Source organism: Harmonia axyridis, chromosome 2, assembly GCF_914767665.1.
Source record: "Harmonia axyridis chromosome 2, icHarAxyr1.1, whole genome shotgun sequence".
NCBI lineage: Eukaryota > Metazoa > Arthropoda > Insecta > Coleoptera > Coccinellidae > Harmonia > Harmonia axyridis.
The window spans coordinates 11,373,529-11,393,981 of NC_059502.1; the positions used below are offsets into that span (position 1 = coordinate 11,373,529).

Genomic DNA, 20,453 nt, shown 5'->3' on the forward strand with positions numbered 1-20,453 from the left:
TTATTGTTTATTATGATCGTTGAATTAGATGTGTGAAAATGATTCATTGCAGCTTATTGTCAACTGATTATCTTTTGAAATATTCTAAACGAAAGGTCTGAACATCTTTTTGAATTTATTAAGCATAAAACAGTGACGATTCCATATATTATGGTAATATACTGAAGAATATGTCACTTGTGGCAAAAATCTCAACAGTTTATTGAATTAAAATGTTTAAGCGAATTGGCGGATGCGCTTAATGATATTTTTCACATTTGTGGTCTGAATTTTGTATGATTGGGATATTTGATACGTTATTGAGCATTTATACAATCTTTTTGTTAAGAAATGGTAAACTTAAATGGTGGCATTTATTAAGAATAATTCAATCTTCACTTGCTTATCTATGTATAAATAAACCTAATAATGACTAGTGCAATGAAATGATGCGCTCGCTATTAACATGCATTTTCATTGATTTTTGGTTGATTGAAAATTCTTGATATTCTTGGTGATGTTTAGTTCTGGGTCAAACGTAAAACGCTAATGATGTTTAAATGGAGAAGAACACAATCGTTATAATTTAATCAAATCAATGATTGTTTCGATTGACGTCATGTGGGATGACTTCAACTATGCTCTGTTTAAAATTGGACGATTTAAAATAACGTTATCCATATTTTCTGCATTAGTTTCACTTCTTGGGAAAGGAAACCAATCAATTGGTAGTAGGGGATAATTTATCAATAATGCGACAAATATATATATAAAATTTTAACAAGGGATTTAGTATATTATATGATATTATATTTTATATAACCACTCATAACTTTGTATCCAAATATTTCAGTTTTTTTAACAGGCCACGCCCACAGTTTTTTTGTCGCTCGTTTCCCAAACAGAGCGCTCACGGTGTTTGTATTTTTCGAATTTTGACCTAGGGGTGGTCTCAAACGATAAGGTTCGACTCCCTGATGACGAATCTTCAATTTCGATCCTGTTACTTGACATTTTCATGATAGGTTGGTCAATGGCGAAATTGCAAAAATTAACAATTCTATGACTTCTTTAGAGCCCGACCCACTTTTCTATCGCACCAATGGAAATAGGGACGAAATTTTATTGTTGGTTGTAGTTCTAGCACTGTTCAGGATTGCTGTGCGTGCCTAATTACAAGAAGAAATCGTTTTTCATTTCGTAGAGGGTGGGATCTTTATCTGGCACTTGCAGTATTTCAATTTCACATGCTTTAATGAAGGTCAACCCAAGTAATTGATTGCCCCCTGTAGTTAGAGCTTGCCAGATTAAATTGAAGTGTCTCCTGGAACGATCTGTAAACGAATTCTTCCATTATCGCTATTTGAACAGGCTTTCATAGAAAGGGAGCTTATTATTTAATATGGTTTTGGTTCCACGTAATTTATGGCTTCATTCACGAAGTTGGCTGAACACCGTATATCACATTTTTATCGGTGAGAAGAGGGTGCCTATAAGAAAAAAAGCTTCTTATGTTTTCGTGAAGAAAATCTTCTAGTAAAATAAGAAAACACTGACAAGAAGCTTTTAGGTGCGCGACTAAGTTCTCGCCGTTTGTCAATAGATGGCTCCAGCAGATTTTGACATATCCAAAACGTCATGAACCAAGCTTAGACATATGTTAAACAAACTATTTAGTGATTTTGTTTTGGCGTCATATACTTTTTGTTGAGTGAATATGTCTGATTCATTTGTAACCATTTTTTCACAATAAAGTTGCATTTTCATGAAAAAAGCAGGAACTTTGTGCGCACCTTATTTATAGTAAAGACTCTTCTTACATTCATAGGCAATTTTTAATTTTTGTCTTATCTACATTTTTTCAGTATACATTCAGTCATCCGAAAATATAGAATGACGTGATACTTCAACACAATTATTCTTCGCTTTTTTGGAACAGTTTTATTTAGGAGCAAAAAAGGGGTATAAATATAATAAATGCATGCGTGAAAGCTTCGATGTTTCTCCTTTCGATATATACCATCATTTATCGATACCAAATCGTGGAAGAATGATATTCAAATTCGTCTATTTTTGGATGAAATCGATCTTTCTTTGACCTTCTCAGCAAATATTTGAAAACAATTCGAAATAAATCATTCTGTTCTCCGAAAGATATTCTTTGAGAATTTGATTATTTTCCGCTTGTGAAACTTACAATGAGAGAAATTCATATTTTTTTATTAATAAAGCACTTATTTGAAGGTTATGTATTCACAATTATTACAGCAGATTCATATTTGATATATTCATCAATAGTTAAATTATGCTTTCAAAAAAGTTCATTAATAGAGAATAAAATATTTGTTTACAAGGTATTTGATAATATTTAATATATTTCGGTGATAAATAATTTATATGAACTTACGTTATCTCCACAAATAACATAAATTCAGTGTCAACAAATTTTCAACTGGTAGTTAACGAACATTTGCTATTTTTGAATAAACTCTCACAAGAATTCAATAATTTAACTAACATAATTCTAGCGATCCAATATGTGGAAAAGTTTAAGGACACATCCCTCAAAGAGAAGCGCATCTCCCTGAAGGATATGTTTCTGAACTTTTCCTTTGATTTGAATTTCCTTTTTAAACATAAAATCTGTGTTACTATGGGCTCATTGAACGCAGCTTAGCACATCTGTACTGAATTTTGGGTTTAGAATGTTTGAACCTGCTTAGTTATTATAGTGATGTTGGCAGAACAGTGGTTAGAGTAAACAGATGCAATCAAAATGACTAGGTTTCAAACCAGGATACCTTCAATATGAACTCTAAAAAATTATCTAGTTTGGCAAACGGTTCTTCTCAGACCCTATAACAATCGGATGATACAAACAACCAAAATAATTATCTAAGAAATACGTAAACTATTACTGATTTGAAAAATTATTTTTATTCAGCATGGATACATATTACAAATAAATAAGGTTTATTAATTATTACTCAATGATATATTAACCTCAACTATATTAATTTCCTTCAAATGGATATTTCTTCAGTATTATTAATATAAGTTATGCGTAAATATATGAAGTGTAATAATAAATGATGATTATTGGTGGAATTTCAAATAAATTATTTATTTCCATGAAACTAATATTTGTTTGTCCATATATCCAATGACTGATTTATTAACTATAATGCATTTTCGATTATATCAAATAAACACTTTTCTCAGAGTAGCCGAATTTTTGGTTAACTCATTTTATCTACTCCTATTGAATTATATATTCATTATTCAACTGCTTTTGAGCAATTAATAGTATCTATTAACAAACAGCGTGAGTTATAATAACTCACTACTATAACTAACTATAATAAATCGGAAAATATGGATCTGTGCTTCTATACTTCTTTGCTTCTATTCGATTGGCCGAAAGGGAACATTCCATTATTGTTATTGAGGGGAGGATTGTCCGAGGGAATGTCACTTTTGACGTTTTCAAATTAAGTTGATAGGTATCTAATTATTGTGAATGTTTTGCTGAAAACTATTAATTCAGATAGTGAAGATGAAATATTATATAGGTATACATTTCCAAAAAACAAACAGCTAATGTTTCCATACAGAATTACTTGCTCGAAAAAACTATAAAGGAGTTTGAAAACATTTTCAAGATTGGTGTAGCACTAAGATCATCAAGTCATCGTTTACAGGGAATGTTTTTTGGTATATTTTAATGCATTTTTATAGGCAACTGTTAAGCTTTTTAAATGGAGTTCTATGTCTGTACTTTGTACTGGATTCGAGCTAGCCGAAGCTAATTCGATTGTGTTTGGTGACACCAAGATTCCATCTCTCTTGTACTCGGGATCGAGCACATATGTTCATTTCCTGTTCCTTCTATTTATATTCTAAATCTGTATTTTTTTCTTAGTATTTATTGATATAGTCGTAGATAAAGTATAGTATTCAACTTGCGGTAATGGTCATAACTCACTTGATGAATTACTTCATCTGCGTGAGTTATGACCTACATTACCGCTCGTTGAATAATTATCGGCAAACTTCATACAAAAATAAATTCGTAAGCGCGAAATTATCAGAGCAGCAAACGTTCATATCAATTCGAAATTTTTCTGGCCTAATTTTCGGTAGTAATACCACAAGTGATTGAATTTAGCGATAAGTCTATCGATTTATTTCATTACGAAACGGAACGAACAAGAGAGCTTGAAAACCTCCGCAGGACGAGTGGTGTTTCCTTATAGCAACTCAGTTGAGTTATGAAATAAAAGGGACTTATGAGATGAATTCAATCAAGAGTGGAATTACATTAGATTATTTGACAAACACAATGAAAGGTTGAAAATCTGAAAAAACGGCATGATTCATATTTGTCGTTGAAGTGTCACATGCACATATCTGAAAACATCTCACTGAACTATCAGAGACAAGAGTGAAGCTTAGCTTATTGATAATTCGAACTTGATTAGAACTCCTGATCGGTTTATTTAACAAGAGCGCAAAATTTATATTAATACTTCACTCAATAAGTCCCTGGCCTAACAAGTAAAAACACATTTTTTCTTGAGGTCGATTCATATTAACCGACACGTATCGTTTCAGACACCAAGCGGATCGTTTACGACAAATAACATTTGATGCGTTTCATATGAAGTCATTCACATTGTCCGTCACCGATCGTGTCATTCGCCATCCGTTCCGTTCAGTATTCCCCGAGAGAATATTTTGTCTGATGTCGTATGGGCGGAGTCTGTATGAACGTGTCTGAACGGATAATGTGAATTAGCAGACAGTTACGCTCAGTTCTGGAAGACGTAATTTTCGTTGGTAATGGATTTCGAAAAATTAATATATTCAGTGCGTGAGCAGAAAATTCAATATGATCTAAATTCTAAATCACAGATTGTATCATGATACTAATGAAAAGGAAAAAATTTGGAGGGCAAATGCCGACAAATTGAAACAAGATTGTTCTGTTTTTGAATATTGGGTGTACAGGGTGGGCAAATTTCGATGTTTTAGCACTACAACTTTTAAACCAGAGGAGATAGACAAAATCTCATACCCCCTTCTCGGTTTCTTTTTCTGAGAAACTAACAAGGGTAGTATTCATTTTTGGCCACCTTCTTTTGTTTTCGAGTTATAAGCGAAAATTGGAAAAATTGCGATATCGAAAAACATTTATATCTCCGCTAATACTGATGATAGAGCTCTGAGATTAAAACATCATACAGGCACGTTTTTACGTAGAATCCATTGGCGTTCGTCTTTTCAAAAGGGTTTTTAATTACTAAGCTATGACCCAAAGTTATGTTTTTTTGAATGGGAACACTAGGATTCTGTGCTATTTTTTGAAAGCTCAATTTTTCCTGATTTAAAAAATATATAACATCGTATAAAAAATATATAACATCGTATGGTTACGACAACGTCAAGCGAAAACGATCGTGGTCGAAACGCGGTGAGCTGGCGAAAACGATGGTCAAGCTAGGATTGACGCCCAGGAAGATTTTGCTCTGTATTTGGTTAGTTTGGCAGAGAATTATCTACTATGAGATGATCCCCTACGGCACAACTTGGAACAGTACTGTCAATAGGTCCGTCTCAAGAAAAAAATCGCCCAGAAGCGGCCAGCTTTTGCCAATAGGAGAGGAATTGTGTTCCATCAAGACAACACCAGGCCATACACATCGAAAGTAACTCGCGAGAAGCTTGATTGGGAGGTTCTTATGTCCATGAAGAACAATTTTGCTGATGAAACATTCACTTCAACAAAGGCTTGTGAAAATCGACTTTTTCAATTTTTGCCAATAGGGACGAGAGCTTCTATGAGAGAGGCATATTGATATTACCTTCAAAATGGCAACAAGTTATCGAACAACACGGCGCATATTTTACCTTAATCGGATCATTCTAACTATGGTAATTAAAGCCTTGTTTTTCATGCAAAAATAATAGATTTTTTTTTAATTCACCCTAAACGAAAAATTCATCTAGAAATATAGAAAAACGACCCGTTGGTTTTTCTTTTACCTGTTTCTTTGACCTCGGTTTTATTTGACGTTCGTTATCTATCATAAATCTGAGACCTCTGACCACTTCATATTAAAATTTATTTGACGTAACACGTGATTGCCCAAATAATAAGCTTTCCAGTTAATTGTCCAACGAAAACCCAGAAAAAATAACAAGGCGAAAGCGATAAATAAATTGTTCCATTCGTGAACGTATATAAGCTCGGGGAACAATTATTCTAAATTCACTTTCCCCGATTCGTGAAGTTTTTTCTGTGCGAGTTGCGTGCAATGAGCTCGTTAAGGGAGAAAAGATTATGTACAAGCACCTTTGCTCTATTGCCTACCACCTCCTTCAACTGTGAGCTTACCATTTCTGTTTGTAACCGATAATAAAGTGAGGTTTTTCTTCACGTTGATTTGCCGTTCTTGGAACAGAAAAGGCTCGCTTATAGTTTCTCATTTCTTCTTTATTTTTATGATGGATAATGAGCGGTTTGAAATCAACGTTGTATGAACCTTAACTTATTGCTTTCGACGTCTGGATCTTTTGGAAAATGGAGATATGTACTTGGGAAGTAATGAAAGAAATCATTTTCAATTATGGTTTCGTGTTTGTGGATAATATACAGGTTGTTCTGATTTGTTTCCGACAAACTGAAACGGGTGATGGATCACATCATTTTAAGCAAAAAAGTTCCTATGAACATGCTTCGTTTCCGAGATACAGGGTGTTAAAGTTGAAAAAATAATTCGCGTTTTCTTAAATATCTTTCGACTGATTCCAAATAATTGCATGAAAGTTGGTACATAGGGTTATTTGAGGTGAGAAATTCAAATTTGTGGTCGATTTGGTTGTATTTTCTAGAGGGCGCCACTGGCAATCATTTCGTCCCCTTTAAACCGTAGCAACTTTTCTGTGCTACCCTGTACGTCATTCTGGACTAAAAAATCGATTCCCCTGACTTTTCTAGTTGAAAAAGGTATAACTCATTTAAGTTGCTAGGGGCAACCGTTTCAGAGAAAAACGCATTTAAAGCCAAATCCATATTTTTGTAATCTCTAAAAGATGTAGAAACAAATTTGTAATAATTTTAAATTAAATATTTTTTAGAAGTAACAATTTAGAACAAAACAAAATAACATAATAATTTTTAAAGAAGGTGTTCGAAATGTCCACCGTTCTGTTGAATGCACAAATGACATCTTCGAATGATTGATTGTTTTACATTCAACAATTGTTGCGGCAATAGATTCAAAATGGCTATACACAATGACAGATTTGAAGTGTGTTAGGTTCAGATGTCATTAATTATAATTATAGTTAACTAAGTTAATAGCTTATCAACAAATACAGGAAAATGATATTGGTTACCAAAGGCCCGAACGAAGCATACAAAGAAGAAATCATCTACAGAGAAATAGGATTTTACAGACCTTCGAAGAAAATAAAAACGCAGTATTCGTAAAGCATCCCAACAACGCAATATTTCAGGAAACAGAATATTCAGAACACTCAAAAACAACAATTACATAGCATACCACTTCTACTTATTAGTGGGCAATAGAAAATCCGCATGCATTTCGCCTTAGAAATTTTCAAAATGAATTTAAATTTAATATTTGAATAGGAATAATTTCAAGAAAGGATTTCGAAGCAGTCAAAACATATTAAAGAAAACGCGAATTATTTTTTCAACTTTAACACCCTGTATCTCGGAATCGAAGCATTTCCGGACCCATGTTCATAGGAACTTTTTTGCTTAAAGTGATGTGATCTATCACCCATTTCAGTTTGTCGGAAACAAATCAGAACACCCTGTATGTAGGACTTCTTTTTTCATCCCATGTAATGAGAGTTATTGATAATGGACGAACCTGTAATCACGGAAATATCAGGTATTTCTTTCCAGTATGTTTCAATGTCCTTGAAGTTTTTATGATTTTGATGATCTAAATGCAAATTTTCGTCTCGATCTATTCTTTTTATCAATAAAAATAAATATGAATACTTTTAATTTTCACAAATTTTTCGTGAATCCAACAATTGTTTCGCCGTCTTAGCAGATTCTTCAAGAGTTGGTTACATTGTAAATTGTTTGCAATGTAACCAAGCTGCTAAGACGACGAAACAATTGTTGAATTGACAAAAAACTGTGGAAATGATGTGTTTATATTCATATTGGTTTTTATTAAATCTATATGAATTTCCATCAAGGACTGAATCCTTTAAATCCATCGATTCTGCAGTTTCGACATTAACAGAAAAACTAAATTTCGAACGACCATATTCACGATGATATGATTTTATTAGGTGTGCAACTCTGCTTCCGCCGTTTTGCAATAGATGGCTAAGTGGTAGTTGAAATAAATAGATTGTAGATGTTATAATATAACAAGCTTAGGTTGTTGTAAACATAACGCCATCGAAATAATAGATTTGTGTCTGCATCATGAAGTTATTCTCGATTAGACATGTCAGCTTACGAGCCAAACTGTCTGCTTTAATATGAAGAAATCTGCGGCTGAGGTGCTCTCAAAAACCTATGGTGAGGCCACTATTAGTGAAAGAACGTGCCGAGAGTGGTTCTAACGCTTCAAGAACGGTGATTTTGACGTCGAAGACCAGTATGGCGGTGGAAGGGAGAAGGTTTTCAAAGACGCAGAATTGGAAGCATCACTTGATCAAGACTCGTGTCAAACGCAACAAGAATTGTCAACCATTTCTAAACGCCTGAAAGTCATGGGAATGATTCAGAAACAAGGAAATTGGGTGCCGTATTAGTTGAAGCCGAGAGGTGTTTAACGGTGTTTGTTTGCTTGTGAACAGCTGCTTGCAAGGCAAAGACGGAATTTCTGCATCGAATTGTGACTGAAGACGAAAAATAGGTTCATTACGATAATCCCCATAATCATGGGGATATCCCCATAATCATGGGGATATCCCGGTCATGCTTCCACATCGACGGCCAAACCGAATATTCACGGTTCCAAGGTAATGCTCAGTATTTGGTGGGACCAGCTCCGCTTAGTGTATTATGAGTTGTAAAAACCGACTGAAAGAATCACAGGGGACCGTTATCGAACGCAAACAATGCGTTTGAGCCGAGCATTGAAAGACAAACGGCCGCAATACAACGGGAGACATGATATAGTGATTTCACAGCATGACAATGCTCGACACCATGTTGCGGAAGTGGTTAAGAAATACTTGGAAACTTTGAAATGGGAAGTCCTACCCCACCCACCGTATTCTCCAGTAGTTGCTCCTTCGGACTGTCACTTGTTTCGATGAACGGCACAGTGTCTGGCTGACCAGCACTTCCGGTTTTATGAAGAAGTAAAAAATTGGAATGATTCGTGGATCGCTTCAGAAGATGACCAGTTTTTCAACGCGGGATTCGTAGGCTACCCGGAAGATGGGAGAAAATAGTGGCCAGCGATGGACAATACTTTGAATCATAAAAATCAAAAATATAACCAGTTTTTTACAGTAAATCCTTGAATTTCGGAAAAAACGACGAAAGCAAAGTTGTATGCCTATGTACCAATTTTTTAATGAATTTAATCGCGGCATTCGAGATCGGAACATTTCCTGAAAATTTTGAGCTTGTAGATTCTTGCTGGTCTGCTCCGTTCTGCCAGCTTAACGTTAAGCTAGCAGAATTCGCGATTTCTCCCACAATACGCTCTATTAGTGTGACGTCACACACCGCTATTTTTGGTTCCCCTGTCAGTGTTCGGAATCCAAACAAATAAATTGTCATTCAAATTAGTACGGTGTCGTTGAAGGAATTGGCTTATTTTCATAAATAAGAGTATTTGGGAACGATTTCAGTATTAATTGATAGACAGAAGGAACGAGGTTGATACCAGTAAGTTTGCATCCTGTATCATCCCCAGGTTTTGTAAAAAGCCGGGTTTATTAGTTGAACTTCAAGTTCGAACTTACTGGCATTAATCTCGTGCATTCTGTCTATCAATTAAGAGTAAAATCGTTCTTTGAATAATCTTATTTATCAAAATAAGCCAATTTCTTCAACGACAACGTACTAATTTGAATGACAATTTGTTTGTTTGGATTCCGAACAATGACAGGAAAACTAAAATGGCGGTGTGTGACGACTTCACTAATAGAGCGTATCGAAGACCTAAATATTTTTCAACATTGTAATAAATCAGCCGAAAATTATGTCCAGAAAAGTTCTCAAGGGACTGGGGAAGGACATACCGCATCAGTCCCAGTTATCTGAGATAATCAGAGAAATTCAGCCAAGACGTCACGAAGAAGGGTATCAAAACGGAAACGCAGAAGGCTTCGTTCAATTTGCAGGATTATAATAGACGATAATGCTCAAGTTCAAAACGAACCCGGCGCATCCGCCAATCGGCGGTACCCCTCGATCTTTTACGGAACACCTAGCGCGCGCCAACAACACCGACACGCCCATGTCGAAATTCTCGCGCGCCCATAACCTACACACACACATACACCACCCTCTCGGAAAAATCGCCTCTCTCTCGGATAGCGAAACACCTAATCGCCATCTCGGCCCGCCGGTGGCGCCCCCTTGCCTCGACGACGGGGGGGTCTGGTACTACGATATTGATCTTGCGGGAGGCGCCGCCACCGAGCCGCAAGGCCAGTCGCAGGATTACCTGAGCCCGGTCTGCCGTTCGCATGCCGTTCCCTCCGCTTGATTCAGCTGCTCCAACAAACCGAGAGAGCGTCACTTGCGATGGCATCTCAGTGATTTAGTGACACCTTTCACGTCTCGTCTCTTCGGTGCTCTCCTCCTGCTATGTGTCCGTGTGGCTGCGTCCCGTACTTTCGGCGTCCGTTCGTAAGGTATTGACGTGTTGAGCGGGTTCGTATCTGGCCGGCGAGAGGTCCAACCGGAGGTCCAACCGAAGGTCCACACACTGCACAGGACGTCTAGTTCGTTGTAGAGACTCTCTTCTGTTCTCATATATACGGTAATTTTATGTTGTTTGTTGTTGTGGCTCTATGTATGCGTTGTGTGTTTAGAAATGTTTGTTTTTTTCTAATTCAATGTTTTTTATTTTGGCGCTTTCCGTTTTTGAATGGGGTGGTTTTTTGGGGTTACCTGTGGCTTTCGTGTTTTGTTACCGTTGTTTGTTTCGTGGTTGGCTTCAATTTTGCGCTATGGGGAGTGAGTTTAGGATAGTAGAATTGGTTCTAAACTAATTGGTACTTTTTTTAATATTTCGATAATTATACCTATGAAATCTTTTGGGACACTTTACGCCTGAAATGTGAAGAGCCCACGAAAATTATTATTGCGAAGAATAACTCAACAAGTATGACAAACAAATTAGATGCCGAATATGGCGCTCCAGAATATGAAATCGATTTTGATTTTCGTTAGAAAATCCGGGTGAAATATTTGAAAAATTCGTACCTCAAAAACTGCCAAGGCTAGGATTTTGGCAGATTTAGTATTTAGTATCATCGGAACATATACATGCTGCAATCTTTATTAATGTACGTCGTAGATTTTTCGAGAAATACATTTTCAAAAATTTGATTTTTATATTTTCTTCTTTAAAAGCCCTCAAAGTTTTCGAGGAAAACTGAGACGTATGTTTTATACGATTTTGGACTCGATAAACAAAAATTGTCGAGATAGGTCTTTTTATTGGAAACTATGAAAACTATTCTAAAAAATTGGGTGTACAGCATTATTTTTCAAGCTTGAGAATCTGATCTATTAATTTCATAGGATCGAAAACCAAAGGATCAAATTTGAAGAATTATTCATAATACCTACATCATAATTCCTGTTCTAGAATGAAAAATTTTACGAAATATCTCGATCAAAATTTGTTGTTTTGAAGGTTGCTAGGTAACAAAAAAAATCCTACTTGTTATTTTGAATGTTATTCTCCCTAGTCCATATCACTAACTTTTCATGATATGAATCATGAATTTTTTTTTTTTTTGGGATTTTTATATTTTGGGGTTACCTGTGGTTTTCGGTTCATTTTGGGCTTTTGCTAACGATTTGTTTCGTCTGAGACTTCAGTTTTGACTTTGTTTGTGGTAGGAAAAATTTATTTATTGATGTTACAATTGATATCGAATCATTTGGTTCTTCTTCAGATGTAAGTTTAATATGTCTGTTGTCACCTTTGGAATATTTCGAGAAATTTCTTCCAATTTACCCCAACCAACCCAAAACTTCAATAAAAACAATATTTTCTCTCATTTGATAAAATACCATCGGTTGGTAACACATGATATTTATTCTAAAATGAAATTTTCAAGAATTCATGATTACGAAACTGTCAAGGATTAATTTTCAGGAAAAATTTTAGATAATTGAAAATAAATAATAAGCCAAAATGATAATTTGTACTACAATTCAAGCAACTGAATATAAAATGAGATTCAACACATGATTTACGGTAACGTATAGAACAAAAAAATCCGAATCACGAATTCAAAAAGGTTTCCACTGTTCTAATGGGAATTGACAGCTAAAAGTAAACATCGCTTATTTCGGTGTGTTTATATCTACAGGTGCAGTCCGAGATCTCTACAATTCAAAGATGAATGTAGCATGAAATTATAATTTTGTGATAAAAACTTATACAGGGTGATTATTTGCAAAAGATTCTTAGTAGCTCAAGATTATTTTTTGTTATCTTCAGTTCATGAAGATGGCAACATCGTTGTTAAAACGGCGTTAAACACAAATAATAATTTCTATACCACACATTGCATTCTGAAAAACAAGGACGACATAGAAGTTCAATTATACAATATAATATGAAATCAAATTTTGTTTTGATAGCAACAGTTTTTAACTTTTCGGTCCAATCCCAATAAGTCTCTGGATTTGAAATTTAACTCAGTATGGAAATACAAAAACTGTCATTATATATTATATTATTATTGTTACCCGAAAACCTACATTACAGAATCCCTTCGAAAGTCGTCACTTTAACGTTTTTCAACAGTAAGTGAGCATACCAGTGTTATCACTCAGCAAAGACTCTTATCACCCCTCCAACTAATAACCCAAATTGGCCTTATTGCTGCGATTCAGCATTTTGATTGAACTATCTAATTTTTCGTAGATATATTCTATTATAATAAAAAATTTAGAAATGTTCAACATAATATTTGATATGAATTTGATAGTAATGATTGAATTTAGATGAGATTACATGAGAAGATATATATACTAACAGTGACTAACAGCTGAATTTATTGGTTAAACTTATCAATTGATTTTAAGGCGATAAGAAAAATTGAAAAAAATATGTAAATATAATCTTTTATATTCAACCCCCACGAGTAAAGAAGGGGAAAATCACAAATTTTGATTGGTTTCTTTTATTGTATGTTGTGCCAGCCTGTGTTCTAGTGTTACACAATTAGGTGAACATTTTCCCAGAAGACTTTTTATCTTATCGGTTTTATTTTATAGAACATATTCATTTAATTCCAATTCGGAACTTTAACTTGGTTTATTCGCAGTTTTGGGTTTACTGCCTTCATTTATTATTTACGACTTGTTTCGACAGGGGCAGATTCCAAGGGTAGGTTTTTATAGTGGCAGTAGTAATAAATTTAGTTATATTGATTCCGACTGAATTTATTTTGGGCTTGAGATGTTGGTTACGGTCCTGCAGACTACCCCTCATTTCCATATTTGGACGATAAAGGTAATGAAAACCGGGTAGGGTACACAGCTATTTTCTCTAAATTCACAACTATTCAGTTAGCCTGATAACCTAATCAAGTCATAAATTATTTAAAATGTCTCGGTATAATACTGCAATACATCCAATCATGAGTCAACTCAGCATCTTATTTTGTTGAAGCAACTATGGAGTTTGGAGAAAAGTTTGTAGTTTTTGTAACATAACACAACTTAACCTGAAAATGTATTTTGTTCTCCAAAAGTTGACCTTTGGATATTTTTTGAGGCGATAGAAAGTGATAAATAGTATAAATTGAATTACCTATAATTCATTTTTTTTTAGCAGTTGAGAGGAATTGAATAGTTATTTATAATACAAGTGCAGAAGGCATTGGTATTCTTCCACGAGTTCAAAATTCAAAAACGAGCCACGAAGTGGCGAGTTTTGGAATGAACGAGTGGTAGAATGAGCCTTCTGTACGAGTATTATACATTATTTTCTCTAATTCATTGCATTTTCATTGAAATTAATGAAATATTTCAATAAATATAATTTAGTGATTTTTGCATTGAAAAATGTTGGTTGGCAGAACTGATTTCTTTAAGGCAAATTGATAAATTGACAGATAAAGCCGTGGCGGAAAGTTCGGAGTACCAACATAGAATAATAAAATATAACCATGAAAACTGTGCGTTTCTGATATATTCTCGCACGATTTTGTTCTACAAGATGTGGAAGAATGAACGGAATAACCACAGAATTGGAGAAATGTATTTCCCTTTTGCAGAAGCAAATGAGCCCATATTCAGCACTTGAATTTCTCAAGAAATTGTTTTTTCGAACCTTAGAGTCCAAATCAAGAGTTATAAAGGAAAAAGAGAGATTCCTTGGATAATTTTAAGAAAAAAAGGTTCTATAAACATGAGCCCGCAAACGATTTGTTTTCGAGATACAAGGTGTTTCTTGTAGTTTTTTAATATGAAAATTATATATGTTTATCGAATGTTTATCAATCTTGCTAGAAATTGGGTAACTGAGTACCAAAATTTATAATTCATTTATTCATCAGAGCTTATTAACTGGAATAATTTGGAATTTCCTAAGGATTACTCGAGAATTTTTTGAAACTTTTTTCTCGAAATCAGTAGAAGATACGATAAAACAACAAGAAAATAAAAAGTGTAGTACTTACTGGACCAAAGTGTCTTTTTACATTATTTTTTCCAAACTACCAGTGGTCCACCAAAAAAAGTTTTGGGTAAAAAAAGCGGTTACTGTTCAAAATTAGAATATCACATGATGAAAACTTAAAATTTGAATATATACCAAATTTAATTTTAATCTTGTGAAGAGAAGGTGCTACGAGAAAAAAAATTGAAAAAAACAAAAAACTTGAACACACTATATCTCGAAAACAAAGCGTTTGCGGACCCATATTTATAGGAATTTTTTTTAAAACCATCCGAGGAATATATCTTTTTCGTTTGTACCTTCAATTGAAGGTACAAAAGGAACACCTTGTAAATATTTTGAAACTACCCAAGAAATTTACTAAGAAGATTGTATCAGGCGAATGGAACTTTGTGAGATTATGATAAAATTGAGATTCTAGAAGATAACGAATTTACAAAAAATATTCTTGAGAAAATAAACATTTGACGGTATCAATAAGGACTCTATATCCTAAAACGATTATGACGTCACCGTGGAAACCTCGCAAAATAAAAATATGAGAATAGGCACATAACAGTCGTTTTCTACAAAATACTAACTAAGAATTCAGACAACCTGGACAGAATCATTTCAAACACACCTACATGTTCTCCCTTTCCTCAAAGCGATGTTGGAAAGGGAGTTCGAATGACTGCATCAATTTTTATTCAACTAAAGTGATTTCATCTCTGTTTTTGACAATTGATATTTAAAATATAAAGACGTATCGTTGCCAATACTGTATGTTACATCTCGTACTAGAATCTTTTCTTTCGGCCGGATATAATATAATATCATAACCTGTAATAAAGTCACCTTTATATGAATCATCTAGCTAGATACTTGAAAATCTTGCTCAAGAAGTTTATATTCAACATTTGGTAGTTATTCATCAAAATACTCAGTTCCATATTCGAATAGCGTATATTAGGTTATTTATAATCGTTAATATATGCAAAAAATCAAAGGAACTCGACATTTCAAACTAATTATGCAACATAAATTAAGATTTCATATAGGCGCGACAAATTAAGAATTATGTATTGGTACGTTATTAATCGAAAATCATAAACAGAAATCGGTCCAAAAATATCATAATGAGCACATTCACCTTCTTGGTACGTAAAAGTGTCCAGTTGCAGAATATAAGGATACTGAAACCATCTTGAGAATGCTGAAACTAATCAATCAATCGATATCCACTGTGACGTTAAAGGAATTTTGATTAGGGGCAATTTGCATTATAATTCTGTAACGTTTCGTTAACATTGTCTGCAACTGAAATGTCCGGGATATGTTCTCTTGTATGTATTTTTGTTAGGCAATGTTTTGAGTATGTTGAAATGGGTTATTCAAGTATTCTGGCTTTTTCAATACTCCGTGAGGTCTAAGAAGTTTGGTGCCATTTTTTTGAACGGTAGTTTTCTGAATTGGAAGCCACTGTCATGGTTGAAGAAGAAGAATTGCTCTATCATTTCGTCATAATGACAGTTAGTATTCTGTGGTTCCAGTCCGGTCGTAAATAACGCAACAACCTAAAAACTTCATATTGATCGCGTCATCAGAACCAGAGAAACTCGAGAAGAATATGGAGAAAAAAAATAAAATTCTTGATATTTTGGGTGTAGGTATAAAATAATACTCTTAAGCTTGATGCCCAATTTCAAAATAACAGAAATTTCTAGCAGATGATCGAAAATCACTGCCAATATCTCCCAACAGATCTTACTACACATGATTAGCCTCCAAGAACACAACAGACGCATGTCAGTACTTTTATTGATTTTTTTTGGATCGAACTCAGAATTTTAGGAGAGAAAGTCAAGATACAAAAAGATTTCAAATTGAATTTGTATTTCTGTAAAATTTTCTTATCTGAAAATAAGACACCCCTTAGATTTCGTCTAAGTATCACCTCCAAGAATCTTTTGCATGCATTTAGAAAGAGTGTAAAACATATGCAAATGAATATACACTGTGTTCGTAAAGTACGGAACACATACATTTTTAGCTGAACAGACCATTTTAAGAAATAATCCTGAAACACGTCGATTTTTTATTTTAATTTACCGTATTTTAAAATAATGATCTAATATACAGGGTGAATTACTTTCGAGTAATGACGTCACAGTCATTTTTTTTTTAATGAAACACCCCCATTTTGTCTCAATTTTCGGATTACTCTAGCTAAGCTGATTCCAAAAATGTTTCACATGTTGATTCCAATTGGTACAGGGTGGACAAAACTAAAATAGTTTTGTGTGTGATCACAAAGTAACGCTTAACATTCTTTATTAGTTAAATTAACAATATTATCAAAAATACTTATTGTTTAGCGGCAATAAGCAAATAATGACGTTTCACAAAAAACTAGACGACCATGTTCTTTTTTTTTTAAATTGATAAGAAATAATTTCTGACATATCTGCTAGATCACAAATACCTAACATGTTTGGAAACAGCTCATTTTCATTAATCTAAAAATGTAACAAACTACAGGGTGTTACATTCAAACCAATTGCCGCAAGACAATAATGTATTTCTGATAATATTGTTAATTTAACTAATAAAGAATGTTACGTGTTACTTTGTGAGCACACACAAAACTATTGTATTTTTGTCCACCCTGTACCAATTGGAATCAACATGTGACACGTTTTTGGAATCAGCTCAGCTAGAGTCATCCGAAAATTGAGACAAAATGGGGTATTCCATTCAAAAAAAATGACGGTGACGTCATTACTCGAAAGTAATTCACCCTGTATATCAGATCATTATTTTAAAATACGGTAAATTAAAATAAAAAATCGACGTGTTTCAGGATTATTTCTAAAATGGTCTGTTTAGCTAAAAATTAATTTGTTGCATACTTTACGGAGACGGTGTATATTTGCTGTGCCTACTTGACCGAAATAATGTGTAACAATTATCTCCGGCATCCGAACTTACAATTTTTCTTCGGGATATTGTTAGAATAACTTTCCATCATTTTCCCTGAATATCTGCGGAATTATCATAGACTGTAGATTTCTATTTATAACAACTACTAGAAGCACACTGCTTGAGCACGCGATAGCAATTAATACACCCAGGTTTAGCTCGGGTGAAACATGTTTTCTCGAAAGTGTTTCAGAAGTGCTCATTCAGTTAGAATTAGAATTACTTCAAAACAATCGAAATAATCGAGGTTACTACTTGAAATATCTCTCCAGGAAAGTTGTGCGTATATTAATGGATGAATAATTTTTGTATAGGGGTTTCCAATGAGCACCATACAATACGCTCTATTAGTGTGACGTCACACACCACCATTTTTGGTTCTCCTGTCAGTGTTCGGAATCCAAACAAATAAATTGTCATTCAAATTAGTACGGTGTCTTTGAATAAATTGGCTTATTTTCATAAATAGGAGTATTTGAGGAACGATTTCAGTATTAATTGATAGACAGAAGGAACGAGGTTAATACCAGTAAGTTTGAATCCTGTATCATTCCCCAGATTTTGTAAAAAGCCGTGTTTATTAGTTGAACTTCAAGTTAGAACTTACTGGCATTAATCTCGTGCCTTCTATCTATCAATTAACAGTAAAATCGTTCCTTAAATAATCTTATTTATCAAAATAAGCCAATTTCTTCAACGACAACGTACTAATTTGAATGACAATTTGTTTGTTTGAATTCCGAACACTGACAGGAAAACTAAAATGGTGGTGTGTGACGTCATCACTAATAGAGCGTATTTAAAATGGTCATGTTTTCAACCCTCTTCCAGCACGCATTTTGAGTCGTAAAGAGTCACTTCTCCACAATGCGCGGCAAACAAAGAGCAGGGGTATTTTTTGCACAAAAATATTAAAGAGTCAATTAAATTCTGTCATGTCTCTATGCACCGAACGCCCAATTAACGTCAATGATGAGATAACTATGGTAACGACATGCAGAGTTGTGTCTGTCATTCATGTGTATATGGAATTTTCATGGAAGCTTTTCAGTTTCAATTTATTTTATGCACTTGTACATAGGCGTTCAACTTTGTTTCCGCCATTTTTTTCCAATTTCTTCATAAGACCGGAAGTGTTGGTCAGCCAGACCCTGTGCTATTGAACGAAACAAAAGATAGCCCGAGCATGCAATGTTTGATCGTTTCATTCGGTTTTAACAACTCATAATACGCTATGCCGAGCTGGTCCCACCAAATACTGAGCATGACCTTGGAACCGTGAATATTCGGTTTAGCCGTCGACGTAGAAGCATAGCCGGGATATCTCCATGTTTTTCTGCGCTTGGGATTATCGTAATGAACACATTTTTCATCTCCAGTCACAATGCGATGCAGAAATCCCTTCCGTCTTTGCCATGCTAGCAGCTGTTCACAAGCAAACAAACGCTGTTCAACATCTCTCGGCTTCAACTTGTACGGCACCCAATTTTCTTGGATCTGAATCATTCCCATGACTCTCAGGCGTTTTGAAATGGCTTGTTGTGTCACTCCGAATGATCTTGCCAATTCTTGTTGCGTTTGACACGAGTCTTGATCAAGTGATGCCTCCAAATATCGAAAACCTACTCTCCTCCACCGCCATACTGGTCTTCGACGTCAAAATCGCCGTTCTTGAAGCGTTGAAACCACTCTCGGCACGTTCTTTCAGTGGAAAGTTGTATATTTAATTGAAAAAAATTGTATTTCATGCAATTAACTGCTTCACCATTAAACCATGAAAATTACTGAATAAAAAGTTTCAGAATTGTTTGAATAAATCGAACAAAAACATATTTCAAACAGTAATTTTCAAAATATCTATGATCTGCTTTGTGATAAATAATTATTCCGAAAAAAAAAGAACTGGGGTCCTTGAAGATTTATTCTTTAAGTCCTATATTTATCGAGATGTTTTCAGTGAGCATCGACTTTTGGACAACATGTACAGTTACCTACGATAAAACTAAAGATAGTGATGACAGTCGGGAAAATATATTTCGACTTAATGATCTGCTCCTAGTAGTTTCAGAGTTATGCATATTTTGTTATATTGGGTTATATCCCACTATTCAAACCTCACGAGATATGAAGTTTACAGCTCATTTTCCCGAATATGAAAAATGAAAATGATGTTATTCATCAGCTATAAATAAAATGCTGTTTTCCTACAGCCTCCTGAATTTCCAGTCGTGTGTATTGGTTTCTGGTTTGCTCAGTGGAGCAGAATGAAGTTTCAATTTACCACAAAACAATAGTTTATTTCTGGATATACTGAATCAATATCGTTTGTTTTCCTGGACTATTGCTGCTTAGAATCGAGGATAATTGGAGCACTCAAAGTATCATCTACTTTATCCCAGTTTCAGAGGATTTGATTCAGAAATAATTGGAGAATTAGAGTTTTATTGGAAGTTATCATCGCCTCAAACTACACTGGACTGCGAAAATTAACGAACGGAAAAAATTCTCCTGAATTCGATCTTGAATAACTTATGAGTTTTTTTTTAACAATTTCGATGATTTCTTGACATGTTCCTGATGCTTTAATTTTCATCATATCTAGATATCGATTTTAACGAATAA

At 34.4% G+C, this 20,453-nt stretch overlaps 2 protein-coding genes across 3 annotated transcripts in view; both read left to right on the plus strand.

The window, feature by feature from the left end:
* Window positions 1–20,453, plus strand: part of LOC123673873 (neurocalcin homolog) — a 95,350-nt gene that overhangs the window by 1,165 nt on the left and 73,732 nt on the right. The gene's annotated exons all lie outside the window — the stretch shown is intronic.
* The window catches only part of LOC123673871 (neuronal calcium sensor 2), an 83,661-nt gene that overhangs the window by 885 nt on the left and 62,323 nt on the right, over window positions 1–20,453 (plus strand). Inside the window, exon 1 of one of the 2 annotated variants that reach the window (XM_045608598.1) lies at window positions 10,623–10,983. The exons of the other annotated variant lie outside the window; for it this stretch is intronic. The gene's annotated coding sequence lies outside the window, so the exon portion shown is untranslated. Of the gene's footprint in view, window positions 1–10,622; window positions 10,984–20,453 lie in introns of those variants that run through there. 2 annotated transcript variants of the gene reach the window in all.